The sequence below is a fragment of the Triticum aestivum genome, chromosome 1A (genome assembly GCF_018294505.1).
Source record: "Triticum aestivum cultivar Chinese Spring chromosome 1A, IWGSC CS RefSeq v2.1, whole genome shotgun sequence".
NCBI classification, from domain to species: Eukaryota; Viridiplantae; Streptophyta; class Magnoliopsida; order Poales; family Poaceae; genus Triticum; species Triticum aestivum.
Genome location: NC_057794.1, coordinates 251,967,862 through 251,987,719, shown reverse-complemented (window position 1 = coordinate 251,987,719; position 19,858 = coordinate 251,967,862). Strand labels below are relative to the sequence as shown.

At 41.1% G+C, this 19,858-nt stretch overlaps 1 long non-coding RNA gene across 1 annotated transcript; it reads right to left on the bottom strand.

Annotated features, from left to right (window-relative positions):
• Positions 1-16,901: 16,901 nt before the first annotated feature.
• On the bottom strand, positions 16,902-18,624 carry LOC123044783 (uncharacterized). Its single transcript, XR_006420418.1, has 2 exons — positions 18,500-18,624; positions 16,902-17,938 (listed from the first exon to the last, which is right to left on the bottom strand). It is a non-coding gene; the product is annotated as an uncharacterized lncRNA (long non-coding RNA).
• Between the last annotated feature and the right edge of the window lie 1,234 nt (positions 18,625-19,858).

The following is a 19,858-nucleotide window of genomic DNA, read 5'->3' as shown; positions in this document are numbered from 1 at the left end:
CCGTGAAGTTTCAGGTCATTCCGAGAACTTTTATTTCTGCACAAAAATAACACCATGGCAATTCTGCTGAAAATAGGGTCAATCCGGGTTAGTTCCATTCAAATCATGCAAGTTAGAGTCCAAACCAAGGTCAAAAGTGTTTGGAAAAGTAAATACGATGGAGACGTATCATGCATCATCCCACAAGTAAATCATTAGTCACATTGCTTGCAAGGCTTATTATGACGTGCATTACCGAGAGGGCCCAAAGATACCTCTCCGATACTCGGAGTGAAAAATCCTAATCTTGATCTATGCCAACCCAACAAACACCTTCAGAGATACCTATAGAGCATCTTTATAATCACCCAGGTACGTTGTGATGTTTGATAGCACACAAGGTATTCCTCAAGTATCCGGGAGTTGCATAATCTCATAGTCAAAGGAATATGTATATGACATGAAGAAAGCAATAGCAATAAAACTTTAACAATCATTATGCTAAGCTAATAGATGGATCTTGTCCATCACATCATTCTCCTAATGATGTGATCCCATTCATCAAATGACAACTCATGTCTATGGTTAGGAAACTTAACCATCTTTGATTAACGAGCTAGTCTAGTAGAGGTTTACTAGGGACAGTGTGTTTTGTCTATGTATCCACACATGTATCAAGTTTCGGGTTAATACAATTCTAGCATGAATAATAACCATTTATCATGATATAAGGAAATATAAAATAACAACTTTATTATTGCCTCTAGGGCATATTTCCTTTAGTATCCCACTTGCACTAGAGTCAATAATTTAGTTCACATCGCCATGTGATTTAACACCAATAGTTCGCATCTTTATGTGATTAACACCCATAGTTCACATCGCCATGTGACCAACACCCAAAGAGTTTACTAGAGTCAATAATCTAGCTCACATCATTATGTGATTAACACCCAAAGAGTACTAAGGTGTGATCATGTTTTGCTTGTGAGAGAAGTTTAGTCAACGGGTCTGCCACATTTAGATCCGTATGTATTTTGTAAATTTTCTATGTCTACAATGCTCTGCATGGAGCTACTCTAGATAATTGCTCCCACTTTCAATATGTATCCAGATCGAGACTCGGAGTCATCTGGATTAGTGTCAAAGCTTGCATCAATATAACTCTTTACGATGAACTCTTTATCACCTCCATAACCGAGAAATATTTCCTTAGTCCTCTTTGGTAACTAAGGATAACTTTGATCGTTGTCCAATGATCCAGTCCTGGATCACTATCGTACCCCCTTGCCAAACTCATGGTAAGGTACACAATAGGTCTGGTACACAACATAGCACAGTTTATAGAACCTATTGTTGGGGATATGACTATCAGGTATGACCCGCTCAGGAGGGGCCAGGTCATCCCTATGGCGGTTCATCTCAATGAAGCCCAAGAGCATACTAACAATGGTGGTTCATAGATAGGCTTAGTAGAGGGCCCAAACCCGAAGGCGGCTTAAGGCCCATGGATATAAACCGCCATGTATATACACTTGTATTGTAAGGCATGTAAGAAAGGTCACCGAGCCGGATACGTTGTATGAGCCGGCCGGGACTCTGTAGGCCATAGGGCGTCAACCCGTGTATATAAGGGGACGACCCAGTGGCGGCTTAGGGCAGGAAATAACAGATCGAGAGACAGGTTAAGCATATTCGCTCCCTGGTCATCGAAACCCTAGCAATACCACCTCCAACTAGATTAGGCTTTTACCTTCACCGCAAGGGGCCAAACCAGTATAAACTCTCCGTGTCCTTTTTCCTGATTAACCCCTTTAAGCTAATCTCGTTGCGATGGCTCCACAACTAAGTCCTCACACTAGGACATCTGCCGTGACAATTCCACGACAGTTGGCGCCCACCGTGGGGCTATCGCATGATGGTTTCAAGTTCTTAGAGGGCAACTTCGAAGGGATCAAGGGATACGCCATGGGCCAGATGACCAAGAGTCGTCGCAACAAGCTCTACATCAATGACGTAGGCTGGGGCCCCGAGGACGGCTCAATTGAGTACGGGTACCGGGTCCCCTTCGGTGGAATTCACGTCTTCATCGGCAAGATCGGCGAACCGGGCCCTGAGCCGGACATCTGCACAGACATCATCGAGACGGCTCAGTGTGCGAGACCCGCCTGGGTTCGGCCCGCCATGAATCGTGCCTTCCTTGGGTTTATCCATGGAGCGGAATTTGAGGATAGATCGGCATCTGGTGAAGAGACCATCATTTTATTCTGATGGTGAGTCATCCACCAGTGAGACCGAGTCATTGTATCAACTGCAAGACGGCCGGCTTGGGGACTGTTCCGATGGCGACAGTATTACAGACCCCTGCGAGCCACTGAACCGGGTTGCAATCTTCATGGCCGGTACACAGCCCGTGCAGCACTCGTCGACTATAACAGAGCTGATTTCCGGGTCAGCAGCGACAATGGCTATCGGGGCAGGAGGCCCAGTGCGCCCACCGGCTCAGGTCTTAACTGACTTGCTGGATAAGCTGACAGCTCTGTTAACAACATTGGTTAACCCGGTGGATCAGGATCAACATAATGCGACAGTCGCAAAATTACGTGATGAGATATCACAGGCCAAGGAGGAGCTAAACACAAAAAACGCCAGGATGGCCGAGGAGCGGGCAGCTTTGGATGATCAGGCACAAAGGATTCAGTCGGAGTCTTACCGACTCATGCTAGATCAGAATGCTTCAAACGAAGTCATGAGGAGGAGGCATCAGACTCGTCTTCCCTCAGTTTACGAGGCAAGAAATCTCTTTAACACGCCAGGAGCAGGAACTAGTAACCCCGGCAGTGGTAAAGCGGGTCGAAGCACCTGGGACGGGTATGCTGGTTTAGCCGCGCACGACGGACCTGCCTCGTCAAAACAATAACCCGCCATAGCATGCGCCAACGCCACCGGGTCATTACTCTAACCCTTTGGATAACATGATCGCTGCGGCGTCATGATTAGCGGCTCTCCCGGTTGAAGGCGAGTCGCCGACGGCGGTTGAAACACGAAGGGCTAGAGAGCTCCTTCAGACAGCACTGGTTCAGTAGCAGGCTTATTCTTACAGTCGTGACATGATTCATTCCACCCCTCACCCGAGCCGGAGTTACAGCAGGCATATCGATAAACTGGCTATGTCAAGCAGTGGGCGGAACCATAACACGCCTCATGGACATGACCCGGTAGGCGGTGGCGCTGATGCTCAGAACATAATGGATCATGGTAGGGCACGTCGAGAGGCCGAGCTGGCGGCACAGTATGTGGCCCGTCAACCTACTCCGGTTTGTCCAACTACTTCTGTGGAGCCAGGTGTAACCTTCAGGAATTGGGGTGTGCCATGTTTAGTGCCGGCTCTACGTAATGAGCGTCTGCCCAAGGATTTCATGGGTCCTCGCAAGGTGCCTAACTATACAGCCGATTTACCTCCCGAGGCGTGGGTTGAGACTTATGAGATGGCCATGGAATTGCTAGATGTCAGCAATGCTGCGTGTGCTAAATATTTCCCCCTGATGTTGGAGGGAACGGCCCACACTTGGTTGAAGGGGCTCCGTGCCAATTCCATCGGGTCATGGGCCGATTTAAAAGCCCGATTCATCCAGAATTTCAAGGATACATGTAAGCAACCCATGTCAATTGTGGATTTAGCCTCCTGTATCCAAGAAGAAGGTGAGTCGACAACCCATTGGGTGCACCGGGTCTCAACAATCATGCACTCGTTGGATCGCATCAATGCTGACTCAGCAATGTTGGTGTTGGAGAACAATTGTCGTTTCACGCCCTTAAAGCAGAAATTAGGGCGGCTCAAACACCACTGCAACGACATGGGGACACTTATGGCGGCTCTGGTTAAGTATGCTGACTCTGATGGTACCAAGGACCCCGAGTCTGATGACGAAAAGCCGGGAAAGGGAAAGAAGAGTAGCAACACCAAGGGGCAACAGCATAACTCAGCGAACCAGGGAGGCAACGGTAAGCGCAAAGCTGATAATAGTTTTGACTTTGTGGCTAACACCAATGCGCAGAATAATGGTCAGCGCCGTAAGGGTAAACCGCCCCCACGGACCAGAGGATCCGGTTTCAATCTTGAATAGATGCTAAATCAGCCCTACCCAAGACATGGTACGCGAGAAAGACTGTCCGGACATATATATATTCAAGGCTAATAATTCACGGGGTCAGAATAATATTCTGATCACATCCTGAACTGCCTGAGTAACGCGCCTGGACTTCTCTCTGTACAAACCCTGCCTTCGGGCTATCTTCGCAACCGTGGCTTCCCCCGTGAATTATTCTGTTTAGTCGTGTTCTATATGATGTTAGTGTAATCTAGGAATGTTTTTATCAACTAAATACCAGTTTTAAATAGGAATCTTGCTCATTGGCGGATTTTGCTCTTGACTCGTGATGAAATTGCGTTTTTTTGCAATTTTACTGCCTGAGTTGTTCGACCTGAACTTCTCCCAGTGCTAGGTTGATCATCCATCGACATTCACCAAACGAGGCTTGCGGTATAATGTTGGAAAGCTATGGACATCAGTATCATGACCCAAGTTAAATTTTTGGCAAAATGTAAGTGGTTTAAGAGCAGTTTTGAAAACCGTTTTTCCTCATACAAAAAATGTGAATCGTATTTTCGATTGCATTTTTAAACCGTTTATCGAAATGAGGCAAATAATATGGCGTTGGAAAGCTGCTACAAAACCGCTCCTTCCACATGTTGAAAGTTCTCTCTAATTCCCTATGGATAAAAAGTAATTTGGAAAATCGTAGAATTTCGCAAACGAAACACCTGAGTTCGTATTTTCGATGTCATTTCTAAACGGCTAAACCAATTGAGGCAAATAATATGGTGTTGTAAATCTTATGAAAATGTGCTACTTTTTCATGTTAAAAGTTTTTTCTAATTTGGACGGTTTAAAAGTAATTTAGAAAACGATAGAAGTTCCACCGAGTTCGTATTTTCGAGCTAATTCTTTAATCGTACATCCGAATGCAGCAAATGATACGGCGTTGGAAAGTTTGAACAAATGCGAAACTTTTTTGTATATATTGTTTCTCCTTATGGTTTTAAGTCAATTTTGAAAATGGCTAAAAATGTATTTCCCCGTAATTTCTACAAACTTTATCGGAATGAGGCAAATAATATACCGCTGAAAAGCTATGAAAAATGCGAAACTTTTTTAGGTTGATGGTTTTCTCTGATTCCTAGCCGTTTTCATGTAATTTCGAAAACGGCGAGATCATTCGTTCTGCCTTTATCACGAAACAGATTCTTCGAAAATGCACCGCGTGAAGAACCTAAACTTCTCGGCACGTGTACCTGAACTTCACTCTGTTTTCATGTGATTTTTTGCTCGTATCTCTCCATCCACTGCTCGTAGCTCTCCGTCCACTCACCAAAATTGAGCAAGTGATATACCGGTGGAAAGCTGTTGTAACCACACAACTTTCTCGTGTTGATCATTTTTTTCATACTCGCGATGATTTTAAAAGTTTTTCATCTGAAATTCATTCAGTGTAGTAGTTGAACTTCCTGCTGTTTTCACGTTGAACTTCTATGACGTATTTTCGTTTGTAATTTTCTCATCCATTGGTCAATGTTACACAAATAATATTTCTTTTGTACAAAACTCTCTCACAATAATTTTTTTAACTTTCTTCGACCGAGGACTTGAACTTATAACAACAACAAAAATTGGACCATGCCTTTTAATTCTTTTTTCTCATATTAAACACACACCATGTAGTACATGAACTTTTTCCATTTTTTAGTTTGAATTTTTATTTTCTTTTTGAAATTAAATTGCTCCCAAATAATTATTGAACTTCTTCGTGGATTGAGAGAATTATTTTAATGATAAAAAAACAAATTTTTTGTGTGTTTTCGAACATGGAAATACAAGGTGAACCTCTCTCGCAAGAATTTTTGAACTTCCTCGGACAGAGCACTTGAACTTCTGTCAACAAACCTTTTAAGCTTTTAGTTTTCTATACTTTTATTCTCACCTGAAATGCATTCCTTGTAGTACTTGAACTTTTCGTTGTTTTCACCTCACCTGTCCCAGCAGTAGTAGTTGAATTTCCTTCAGTACAAGGTTGCACTTTCGTCAACATCGCCCAAATGGGGCTTGTAATATAGCTTTGGAAAGCTAGGGACAGGAGTATTATGACCCAAGTTAAATTTTTTGGCAAATCTAAGCAGTTTAAGAGCAGTTTTGAAAATAATTTTCTCTTCATACAAGAAATGTGAATCATATTTTCGTTCCCATTTCTAAACAGTTGCTGCAAATGCGCTCCTTCCATATGTAGAATGACTACCCCTTTAGCAATGAAAAAAATCTGAATTTTTATAGACATCAAACGACTCTAATCCTTTAATTTTTGAACCTCTTTGTGTATTTTTAGAAATGGCAAAAATTGGAGTTTTTTTAGTAAATGTCTAAATTCTCCGTTATTTCGAACTGAACTTCTTGGTTTATTCGTTAGTAATGGAAAAAATTCAAGTTTTTGTAATAAATATAGAACTGCTCCGTTTTTTGAAATTGAACTTCTTGATTTATTATTTAGTAACGAGGAAAATTTGACTTTTTCATATACATTCAACTACTCTATTTTTTTAATTGAACTTCTTGGTTTTTTTAATTTGGACTTCCTGGTGTTAATCATTTGTAACAGAAAAAATTCTACTTTTGTAATAAACATTGAACTTCTCAATTTTAATTTTGAACTTCTAGGATCTTTTAAAAAACCACAAAAAGTTTTGTAATAAATATCGAACCACTCAATGTTTGTAATAAACATCGAATGACTCCATTATTAAAATTTGAACTTCTAGTTTTTATTTAGATTTTTGTTTTTAAACTTGATCATCTTGGTTTATACTAAATATTGAACTTCTCAGTTATTTAAATTTGAACCTCTAGGTTTTTATATAACCCATTTTAATTAAAAAGTTGAACTTCTTTGTATTTTTAATTTGACTTTCTTGGTTTTGTAATAAACATCGAACCTCTATGTTTGTGAAATTTGAACCTCTAATTTCTTTTGGAAATGTGGATAATGTTTTCTTTGACGATGATTATGTTTGTATACTAATTTTCTCATCCATTCATCTGAAATTCATTCAGTGTAGTAGTTGAACTTCATGTTGTTTTCACGTTCAACTTATGTGACGTATTTTCGTTCGCAATTTTTTCATCCATTCGTCTAAAATTCATTCATTGTAGTAGTTGAACTTCCTGCTGTTTTAACATTGAACTTATGTGACATATTTTCGTTTGTAATTTTCTCATCCATTCATCAGTGTTACACAAATGATATTCTTTTTGTATAAACCTCTCTCACAATAATATTTTTTAACTTTCTCCGCCCGAGGCTTGAACTTACTCAAATGATATTCTTGTCGTTTTCAAGTAATTTAGAAAATGGCAAGATCATGATTTATGCCTTCATTGCGAAAGGAAATGCACTACGTGAAGTAGTTAAACTTCTAGGGCATGTTGTTTGAACTTCACTCTATTTTTGACGTGCTATTTTTGCCCGTAACTCCCCAACAATTTACCGGAATTGAACAAATGGTATACCAATGGAAACCTGTTGAAAACACGTAACTTTTTCGTGTTGATCATTTTTTCATACTTGCGACGGTTCAAAATATTTTTTTGAATGCGTAAAAATGTGTTTTTAACGGTACACTGCTACCTCTTGAGCACTGCGTTGGATTTCCCTGAGGAGGAGAGGATGATGCAGCAAAGTAGCGTAAGTATTTCCCTCAGTTTTTGAGAACCAAGGTATCAATCCAGTAGGAGGCTACGTGCGAGTCCCTCGTACCTACACAAAAACAATAGCTCAACACAACCAACGCGCTTAGGGGTTGTCAATCCCTTCACGGTCACTTACGAAAGTGAAATCTGATAGAGATGCTAAATAATATTTTTGGTATTTTTGGTATAGACATGCAAAGTAAAAAGTAAAAGCAAAGTAAAAGCAAAGCAATAATTAAGTGATGGAGATTGATATGATGAGAAAGAGACCCGGGGGCCATAGGTTTCACTAGTGGCTTCTCTCAAGAGTATAAGTATTCTACGGTGGGTGAAAAAATTACTGTTGAGCAATTGATAGAATTGAGCATAGTTATGAGAATATCTAGGTATGATCATGTATATAGGCATCACGTCCGAGACAAGTAGACCAACTCCTTCCTGCATCTACTACTATTACTCCACTCATCGACCGCTATCCAGCATGCATCTAGAGTATTAAGTTAAAAACAGAGTAACGCCTTAAGCAAGATGACATGATGTAGAGGGATGGTTTCATGCAATATGATAAAACCCCCATCTTGTTATCCTCGATGGCAATGATACAATACGTGCCTTGCTGCCCCTTCTGTCACTGGGAAAGGACACCGCAAGATCAAACCCAAAGCTAAGCACTTCTCCCATGGCAAGAACAACCAATCTAGTAGGCCAAACCAAACTGATAATTCGAAGAGACTTGCAAAGATAACCAATCATACATAAAAGAATTCAGAGAAGATTCAAATATTATTCATAGATAGACTTGATCATAAACCCACAATTCATCGGTCTCAACAAACACACCGCAAAAAGAAGATTACATCGAAAAGATCTACACGAGAGAGGGGGAGAACATTGTATCGAGATCCAAAAAGAGAGAAGAAGCCATCTAGCTACTAACTATGGACCCGTAGGTCTGAAGTAAACTACTCACACTTCATCGGAGGGGCTTGGATGATGATGTAGAAGCCCTCCGTGATCGATGCCCCCTCCGGCGGAGCTCTGGAACAAGCCCCAAGATGGGATCTCGTGGATACAGAAAGTTGCGGCGGTGGAATTAGGTTTTTGGCTCCGTCCCCGATCGTTTGGGGGTATGTGGATATATATAGGAGGAAGAAGTATGTCGGTGGAGCTTCGAGGGGACCACAAGGCAGGGGGGCGCGCCCTAGGGGGGGCGCCCTCCACCCTCGTGACCGCCTCGTGGCTTTCTTGACGGAGGGTCCAAGTCTCCTAGGTCTTATCTGATGAGAAAATCACGTTTCCGAAGGTTTCATTCCGTTTGGACTCCGTTTGATATTCTGTTTCTCCGAAACACTAAAATAGGCAAAAACAGCAATTCTGGGTTGGGCCTCCGGTTAATAAGTTAGTCCCGAAAATAATATAAAAGTGGAAAATAAAGCCCAATATAGTCCAAAACAGTAGATAATATAGCATGGAGCAATAAAAAATTATAGATACGTTGGAGACTTATCAAGCATCCCCAAGCTTAATTCCCGCTCGTCCTCGAGCAGGTAAATGATAAAAAGAGAATTTTTGATGCGGAGTGCTACTTGGCATAATTTTAAGGTAATTCTTCTTAATTGTGGTATGAATTTTCAGATCCGAAAGATTCAATACAAAAGTTCATATTGACATAAAAATGATAATACTTCAAGCATACTAACTAAGCAATTATGTCTTCTCAAAATAACATGGCCAAAGAAAGTTCATCCCTACAAAATCATATAGTTTAGTCATGTTTCATTTTCGTCACACAAGAATGCTCTCATCATGCACAACCCCGATGACAAGCCAAGCAATTGTTTCATACTTTAGTAATCTCAAACCTATAAACTTTCACGCAATATATGAGCGCGAGCCATGGACATAGCACTATGGGTGGAACAGAACTATAATGAGGGGGGTTATGTGGAGAAGACAAAAAAGGAGAAAGTCTCACATCAACGAGGCTAATCAATGGGCTATGGAGATGCCCATCGATTGATGTTAATGCAATGAGTAGGGATTGCCATGCAACAGATGCACTAGAGCTATAAATGTATGAAAGCTCAACAAAAAAACTAGTGGGTGTGCATCCAACTTGCTTGCTCACAAAGACCTAGGGCACTTGAGGAGGCCCATTGTTGGAATATACAAGCCAAGTTCTATAATCAAAAATTCCCACTAGTATATGAAAGTGATAACATGAGAGACTCTCTACTATGAAGATCATGGTTCTACTTTGAAGCACAAGTGTGGTAAAAGGATAGTAACATTGTCCCTTCTCTCTTTTTCCCTCATTTTTTGGGCCTTTTCTTTTTTATGGCCTTTCTCTTTTTTGGGCCTCTCTCTTTTTTATGGCCTCTTTTTTTATTCCTCACTTGGGACAATTCTCTAATAATGATGATCATCACACTTCTGTTTATTTACAACTCAATGATTACAACTCGGTACTAGAATAAATATGACTCTATATCAATGCCTTCGGCGGTGTGCCGGAATATGCAATGAACCAAGAGTGACATGTATGAAAGAATTATGAACGGTGGCTTTGCCACAAATACTATGTCAACTACATGATCATGCTAAGCAATATGACAATGACGAATGTGTCATGAACGGAATGATGGAAAGTTGCATGGCAATATATCTCGGAATGGCTATGGAAATGCCATAATAGGTATGTATGGTGGCTGTTTTGAGGAAGATATAAGGAGGTTTATGTGTGAAAGAGCGTATCATATCACGGGGTTTGGATGCACCGGCGAAGTTTGCGCCAACTCTCAATGTGAGAAAGGGCAATGCACGGTACCGAAGAGGCTAGCAAGGATGGAAGGGTGAGAGTGCGTATAATCCATGGACTCAACATTAGTCATAAAGAACTCACATACTTATTGAAAAAATCTACAAGTCATCAAAAACCTCGGCACTATCGCATGCTCCTAGGGGGATAGATTGGTAGGAAAAGACCATCGCTCGTCCCCGACCGCCACTCATAAGGAAGACAATCAAATAACACCTCATGTTTCAAATTTGTTGCATAACGTTTACCATACGTGCATGCTATGGGACTTGCAAACTTCAACACAAGTATTCCTCAATTTCACAACTACTCAACTAGCATGGATTTGATATTATTACCTCCATATCTCAAAACAATCATCAAGCATCAAACTTTTCTTAGTATTCAACACACTCATACAAAAGTTTTATTATTAATCTTGCATACCAAGCATATTAGGATTTTAAGAAAATTACCATGCTACTAAGACTCTCAAAATAATCTAAGTGAAGCATGAGAGATCAATAGTTTCTATAAAACAAATCCACCACTGTGCTCTAAAAGATATAAGTGAAGCACTAAAGCAAAACTATAAAGCTCAAAAGATATAAGTGAAGCACATAGAGTATTCTATCAAATTCCAAATCATGTATGGCTCTCTCAAAAGGTGTGTACAGCAAGGATGATTGTGGTAGACTAACAAACAAATACTCAAATCATAAAAGACGCTCCAAGCAAAACACATATCATATGGTGAATAAAAATATAGCTCCAAGTAAAGTTACCGATAGAAGTAGACGAAAGAGGGGATGCCTTCCGGGGCATCCCCAAGCTTTGGCTTTTAGGTGTCCTTAGATTATCTTGGAGTTTCCACGGGCATCCCCAAGCTTAGGCTCTTGCCACTCCTTGTTCCATAATCCATCAAATCTTTACCCAAAACTTGAAAACTTCACAACACAAAACTTAAAGTAGAAAATCTCATGAGCTCCGTTAGCGAAAGAAAACAAAAGACCACTTCAAGGTACTTTAATGAACTCATTATTTATTTATATTGGTGATAAACCTAATGTATTCCAACTTCTCTATGGTTTATAAACTATTTTACTAGCCATAGATTCATCAAAATAAGCAAACAACACACGAAAAACAGAATCTGTCAAAAATAGAACAGTCTGTAGTAATATGTAGCTAGCGCAAGATCTGGAACCCCAAAAATTCTAAAATAAATTGCTGGACGTGAGGAATTTATATATTAATCATCTTCAAAAAGAATTAACTAAATATCACTTTCGAAATAAAAATGACAGCAGTTCTCGTGAGCGCTAAAGTTTCTGTTTTTTACAGCAAGTTCAACAAGACTTTCCTCAAGTCTTCCCAACGGTTCTACTTGGCACAAACACTAATTAAACACAAAAAACCACAACCAAAACAGATTCTAAATAATTTATTTATTACTAAACAGGAGCAAAAATCAAGGAATAAAAATAAAATTGGGTTGCCTCCCAACAAGCGCTATCGTTTAACGCCCCTAGCTAGGCATAACAAGCAAGAATAGATCTAGGTATTGCCATGATAGTAAGATAGATTATTAAAACTCATTTCATATTCTCTATGTTCGGCATCAAGTTTTATTTGAGGCAAGAAAAAATAATCAAAATGGCTAAATTTAACGGGACAAACGTCCCCAAGATCAACCTTGGGAGGTATAGGTTCCTCCTTTGGTCCTTCATAATGCACAACCAATTCATCATTATAAGCATTCTTTTGACAGAACTTTGTGAGCCTATATTCAAGAGAATATCCTAGTTCATTATTTCAAATAGCCAAATCATCATTAAGTTTAGAAATTCTATCAACTAAAACATTGGTAGGAACCCTTTTTCTAAGATTTTCATTGAAAGCAACATAGTCTAGAGATTGAAAACGCATTATTTCTTCTTGATCAAAGAGGATAGCCTCTATGGGAGGACGGCAAGCGTCCACCCTATAATGCGCAAAGATTTCTTTGGCTTCTTTTATTATGAATCTAAACTCATGAGCCAAAAAGATAGTAGCAACACGCTTAACAGAAGAATGCTCAATATTAGAAAATTCCAGAAAAATCCTTTGTATGGAAGGATGCATGTGCATGAATCGTCTTTCAAGTTCAACTACAAGCATGGCAATAGCGTCTGCAAGACTACTAGTTCTGTGAAGGATAGAACTACCCATAGAAGGTAAAGCACCGGCACAAGTAAAGAAATCTTGAATAACTCCTTTTCCAATAATATTACCACTACCAACACGGATTTTTTTTGTATGAAAGATGGTAGGTTCTTTAGCAGGAGCATCAGAATTTTTCATGATAATATTATTGTCCATATTGACAATAATTTCCCCAATTTCTGACATAGAGGCAAAAGGTAAAGGACTTGACATAACGACAAGCAAACAAACTAACACACGAGCTAACAAAAAGCAAACGGGCAAAAAGAGGCAAATAGAGAGAGAGGGGGCGAATAAAACGGCAAGGATGAAGTGGGGGAGAGGAAAGCGAGAGGCAAATGTCAAATAATGTAATGCGGGAGATAGGGATTGTGATGGGTACTTGGTATGTTGACTTTTGTGCAGACTCCCCGGCAACGGCGCCGGAAATTCTTCTTGCTACCTCTTGAGCACTGTGTTGGATTTCCCCGAAGAGGAGAGGATGATGCAGCAAAGTAGCGTAAGTATTTCCCTTAGTTTTTGAGAACCAAGGTATCAATCCAGTAGGAGGCTACGCGCGAGTCCCTCGTACCTACACAAAACAATAGCTCAACGCAACCAACGGGCTTAGGGGTTGTCAATCCCTTCACGGTCACTTACGAAAGTGAAATCTGATAGAGATGATAAATAATATTTTTGGTATTTTTGGTATAGAGATGCAAAGTAAAAAGTAAAAGCAAAGTAAAAGCAAAGCAATAATAAAGTGATGGAGATTGATATGATGAGAACGAGACCCGGGGGCCATAGGTTTCACTAGTGGCTTCTCTCAAGAGCATAAGTATTCTACGGTGGGTGAACAAATTACTGTTGAGCAATTGACAGAATTGAGCGTAGTTATGAGAATATCTAGGTATGATCATGTATATAGGCATCACGTCCGAGACAAGTAGACCGACTCCTTCCTGCATCTACTACTATTACTCCACTCATCGACCGCTATCCAGCATGCATCTAGAGTATTAAGTTAAAAACAGAGTAACGCCTTAAGCAAGATGACATGATGTAGAGGGATAGTTTCATGCAATATGATAAAACCCCATCTTGTTATCCTCGTTGGCAACGATACAATACGTGCCTTGCTGCCCCTTCTGTCACTGGGAAAGGACACCGCAAGATCGAACCCAAAGCTAAGCACTTCTCCCATGGCAAGAACAACCAATCTAGTAGGCCAAACCAAACTGATAATTCAAAGAGACTTGCAAAGATAACCAATCATACATAAAAGAATTCAGAGAAGATTCAAATATTATTCATAGATAGACTTGATCATAAACCCACAATTCATCGGTCTCAACAAACACACCGCAAAAAGAAGATTACATCGAATAGATCTACACGAGAGTGGGGGAGAACATTGTATTGAGATCCAAAAAGAGAGAAGAAGCCATCTAGCTACTAACTATGGACCTGTAGGTCTGAAGTAAACTACTCACAGTTCATCGGAGGGGCTTGGATGATGATGTAGAAGCCCTCCGTGATCGATGCCCCCTCCAGCGGAGCTCCGGAACAGGCCCCAAGATGGGATCTCGTGGATACAGAAAGTTGCGGCGGTGGAATTAGGCTTTTGGCTCCGTCCTCGATCGTTTGGGGGTACGTGGATATATATAGGAGGAAGAAGTACGTTGGTGGAGCTTCGAGGGGCCGACAAGGCAGGGGGCGCGCCTTAGGGGGGGCGCCCTCCACCCTCGTGACCGCCTCGTGGCTTTCTTGATGGAGGGTCCAAGTCTCCTGGGTCTTATCTAATGAGAAAATCACGTTTCCGAAGGTTTCATTCCGTTTGGACTCCGTTTGATATTATGTTTCTCCGAAACACTGAAATAGGCAAAAAACAACAATTCTGGGCTGGGCCTCCGGTTAATAGGTTAGTCCCAAAAATAATATAAAAGTGGAAAATAAAGCCCAATATAGTCCAAAACAGTAGATAATATAGCATGGAGCAATCAAAAATTATAGATATGTTGGAGACGTATCATACACATAAAGCTTTTAAATCATTTATGAAAATGTAGCATATTATATACCGTTGGAAAGCTTATGAATAGGAGCAAATTTTTCATCAAGACAACCGTTACAAATTCGTTGCCTTTTGAGAGTAGTATTAAAAATGGAAAAAACAACATCAGTTTTTCCTTATTTTTAACATGTAATTGAAGGTTGGACGTCTCGCACTAGAGATCTCGAACTGCACCAAGAGGAGCACGTGAACTTCTTGCAACAAACCTTTTAGGCTTATAGTTTTGATTCATTTTATTCTTATCTGAAATTCATTCAGTGTAATAGTTGAACTTCCCGTTGTTTTCATGTCGTACTTCTGTGATGTATTTTTGTTTGTAATTTCTCACCCATTCATCTGTGTTACACAAATAATATACTATTTGAACAAATCTCCGGCCGAGGACTTTAACTTCTAGCAACAAAAAATTTAGATTTGTCTTTTTATTCATTTTTTCTCATATGAAACATACACCGTGTAGTACGTGAACTTCTGATTGTTATCACTTTTGAACTGCTCTCTGGTTTTCTTGTCCTAAATCCTAATACACTCGTCAAAATTGAGTATTTAAATCCTAGGTTTTTATAATCTCTGAACTTCTCTGCTTTTTTAATTTGAACTTCTTAGTTTTATTCTTTTGAAAATTTAAAAAAATGATTTTCATGTAAACATCGCACAATTTTTTTAAAATTAAACTTCATACTTTAATTTTGCAAAGAAACTTTGAAATTTTGGTTTTTTTGTATACATCAAACTACTCCTTTTTTTTAATTTGAAATTCTCGATTTTCATTTTGAAATCAAATTGCTCCAAAAAAAAAATCTTCAAATGCCCAAAACTATGCTACCCTTTAGCAACGAAAAAAATTGAATTTTTATAAACGTCAAAGCGCACTCTTCTTTTCAAATTTTGAACCTAGAGTTTTTTTAGTAAATGTCGAACTTCTTCGTTATTTCAAACCAAACTTCATTGTTTATTCGTTACTAACGAGAAAAGTTTGAGTTTTTGTAATAAATATCAAACCACTCCTTTTTTGAAATTGAACTTTTTGGTTTATTATTTACTAACAAGGAAAATCTGGGTTCTTCGTATACATTTAAATATTCTATTTTTTAAAATTGAACTTCTTGGTTTTTTGCTTTGGACTTCTTGATGTTATTCATTTCTAACGGGAAAAAATTCTAGTTTTGTAATAAACATCGTACAACTTCTTGGTTACTAAGCTTCTTGGTTTATTAGGTAGCAACAGGAAAATTAGAGTTTTTTGTAATAAATATTGAACTGCCTCATTTTTTGAAATTGAACTTCTTGGTTTATTATTTAGTAACGAGGAACATCTGAGTTTTTCATATACATTTAACTATTCTCTTTTTTTGCAATTTAACTTGTTGGTTTTTTCAATTTGGACTTCTTGATTTTGTTTCTTTTTAGTAACCAAGAAGATCATATGTTTGTATCCACGCAATCTTAATTGAGCTTCCAGATTTTTGTAGGAACAGGCGAAATTTGTTTTTGATGACTTCTCTAAAGTGCTCGATGGTTGTCTGTAGTAGAAAAACTCAGGGAAAAAATAGCCGCGAGAAGAAATGTTGATGTTGCTGCACCTTCAGTAGACTACATGGCACAAGATGATGTCGAATTGAAGGAGTACCCAACGAAAATAAAGGGGAACAACTGGTCTTTTTCATTTAGCTCCAGCAGCAAACAGACCCCCACCCAAAATAAACAAACATGCTCCAAAACAAAATAAAGGTGAACGACTGGTCTTTTTCATTTAGCTAAAATAAGAATAATAATTTAGAAGTGCAATCTTTTTTTGATGGATCTGTATGTAGTGCTTAAACACACTTGTGCGCGCACATGGGAGAGAGAGAAAAAGAGGTATGCAATCTTTTTTGTGTGTAGTAATACATGAACTTTTTCATACATATTGTCTCTCGTCAACATGCACATACTTTTTAAACCAAAATTAGAACATAGAATAAGAAGAAACAGGGCATGAACTAGCATGAACACACCTAGTCAGTTTTCGGTCAAGGATCTGGCACAAAGAACCGGCGCCTTTCGACTCCCAGATGCAGCAACCACAAACAAAATCAATTTTCATTCATTCATCCATCACTATCAAACCATTTTTCACAATACATCATAAAAGTGTAGTTCATCACCATCATTGCATTTTTCCATAAGTTTTCACATAATGTTGTCGTCCATTCTGCAGAAGTAGAAGAACAAATTCACATTAAGTTTTATATGCAAATACAAACAAGTTCGGACCTAGCACAGCTAAATCTTGCCAAAGATAGAGAATGTTTTTCTCATCTATGATATTTTTCGCTTCTGTTAGGCATCTTACCCGCGTGAGTGTGTTTCATAGTACAATTTTTGCCTTGCCTAACTTTCAGTTGCATAGCATGGCAGTCATCATTGACCATATCTCTGAATAAATTGGGTGCAAAATACGGACAGTATGGAATCGAAAGTACGAGCCTGCAAGAAGATGAACCTGGGCCTTGTCGGGGCGCTCAAGCAGTGGGACCTGGGCTGCTGAGGGAGTGAACATCTTGGTGCTGCCGAGGGAGTGAAAGTACAAGCCTGCAAGAAGATGAACCTGCAGCTGAGGTAGTTGGGCCCGCCTTAGAGCATGACGGCGTCGCGGGTGGCGAGCGCTGAGATGTTAGCGCACGACATGGTGGCGTCACAGGTCGCATGCACCTTGGCGTGGATGTCCTCCACGAGCTGTAGTGCCCGCGCCTACATCGTGGTGTTGGGTCCCATGGCCTGCTCCATGCCGCTGCCCTTGAGGTACACGGACACGTCGCAGCCCTGCAGGAAACATTCGTGGACGAAGATGCGGAGGAGGCCGACGGCGAGCATGACCTCTTGCCGGAGCGTCTCCTGCACGTTCTGGCCTTCGTGACTGTCGCCGTGCTGCTCTCCCCGGCGCTGTCCCTCCCTATGGATGGCGCTGCCTTCCACTTGCGATGAGCCCGTAGCTGGAGCGCATCGTACTATCCTCTAAACGTCTCAAAATTTAACTTTTACATGAAATTTGCCGAATCCTCAGAAACACATGCCTGCACTATTTCCATTTTTTGTGATGCCATAGTGCTGGCTCCACGGTCCCTGCAATTCAATCAGTCAACATTTAAGTTCAGTTAACAAGTCCCCTATATAAATGAAGCATCAACCTTCCTGATTAATGGACATGATTGTTGGCGCATTGCAGCTCTAGAATTGTTGGTTGATTTGTCGATTTAGTTATTCATCAGTCTAATCAAACAACTTAGCTAGTTAGATGAATATGGGAATAGGTGTCATGAACACCAAAAGAAAACTGCTCTGAAGGACAAAATACACACACAAGATCAACTGCACATTAGGATTTGTGATTGCTGAATCTGTTTGTAGACAAAAGAAGTTCAGAAAGATCCTTGGGCGCACGCACACACCAGTGCATGAACACACTTATTAGCACGTAAATCTTAGTTCATCACATGGTTAATTCTTTATAACAATATATGAATGAATCATCGAATCAAAACTCAGAAAGGATTCTCTTTATGCAGATACAGACCCAATCGTTCATGGTTCTTTTTAAAAAATACTAAGTTGAACAGCAGAGAGGCATCCATACGAACAATATTGAATTGCAAACAATATTGTAGAAACAAACATGAGAGTTACCTGTCGCTTGAAGGAGTAGAGTTGATCCGGAAACAGTGGTTCACAGATTCAAGGATGAGACGACGGGAAGGTCGGTCAGAGGCGCCAGAGAAGTTCACGCGGGAGGGATGCCAAGCCAGGAGGTGGCAGAGGCCAGAGTTGAGGAGCATGGTGTGTTGTACTACAAACGTTGCCAATGGCACAATGCTCCTGGGCGGTGGCTTCGGGGATCAGGGGCGCTGGTGCAGGGGGCCGGCGGGTCATGTGGAGAAGGGCGGCAGAGCTCGGGAGCAGTCCGACGGAGTTTGCTGGCGGGACAAGGCAATCAGGCGGTGGTGGAATCTGCGGCGCCGTGCGCGGGGTGCAGGTGGGCGGAGGCAGTTGGATCCGCGCGGAGCGCGCGGGCTGCGCCGGTGGTTGGTCGGGCATGGGGAGGATTGAGCGGCAGCAGTGATGGAGGCGCGTGAGAGGTTGCCAGGGCGGCCGGCGGCGCGCGTGGGGATCTAGGGCAGGCGGCGACGCATCGGATCCACTGCCGGCGGCGGCGTGTGGGTATCGAGAGTAGGCGGCGGTCCGGTCGTTGGATCGGGGAGGTTGTCATGGTTGGTGGAGGGATCGGGGGAAGGTGGTGGACCGGTGGGTCCTGATTTTTTATTTGTCGCTGACACTTCGGGAGTTCGGGAGGATCCGCTAGACGCATATATAGGTGGAAATAGTGTAGGGCGCCCCGTGATCCAAATAGTTATTCTAATTCTGAAATTAAAATAGTGTTACTCTATTATATAGGTGGAGAGGGAGAGAAAGCAAGGGCGCCCAAGCAGGAGTATTCTACTTGGGCACCCCCGACAGTCGGCTCCCCCCTTCCATAAGTGTCGGAGGGAAGGAAAGAGAGAGGGGGGGGGAGGGGGGGGGAGAAGTGAAGGGGAGCCAATCTTCCCTTCCTTTCTCTGTTCCCCTCCTTCCTTCTCCTCCTATCGGCCTATATGGGGCACACCAGCCCACTAGGGGCTGGTATGTCCCGCCCTTGCCCAATATGCCCATATCTTTGCCGGGGGGTGCCCGGAACCCCTTCCGGTGACCCGATACGTACCCGGTACCTCGGAACACTTCCGATGTCTGAATACTATAGTCCTATACATGAATCTTTACCTCTCGATCATTTCGAGACTCCTCGTTATGTCCATGATCTCATCCGGGACTCCCGAACAACATTCGGTCACCAAATCACATAACTCATATAATACAAAATCGTCATAGAATTAAGCGTGCGGACCCTACGGGTTCGAGAACTATGTAGACATGACCGAGACATCTCTCCAGTCAATAACCAACAATGGAACCTGGATGTTTCATATTGTTTCCATATATTCTACAAAGATC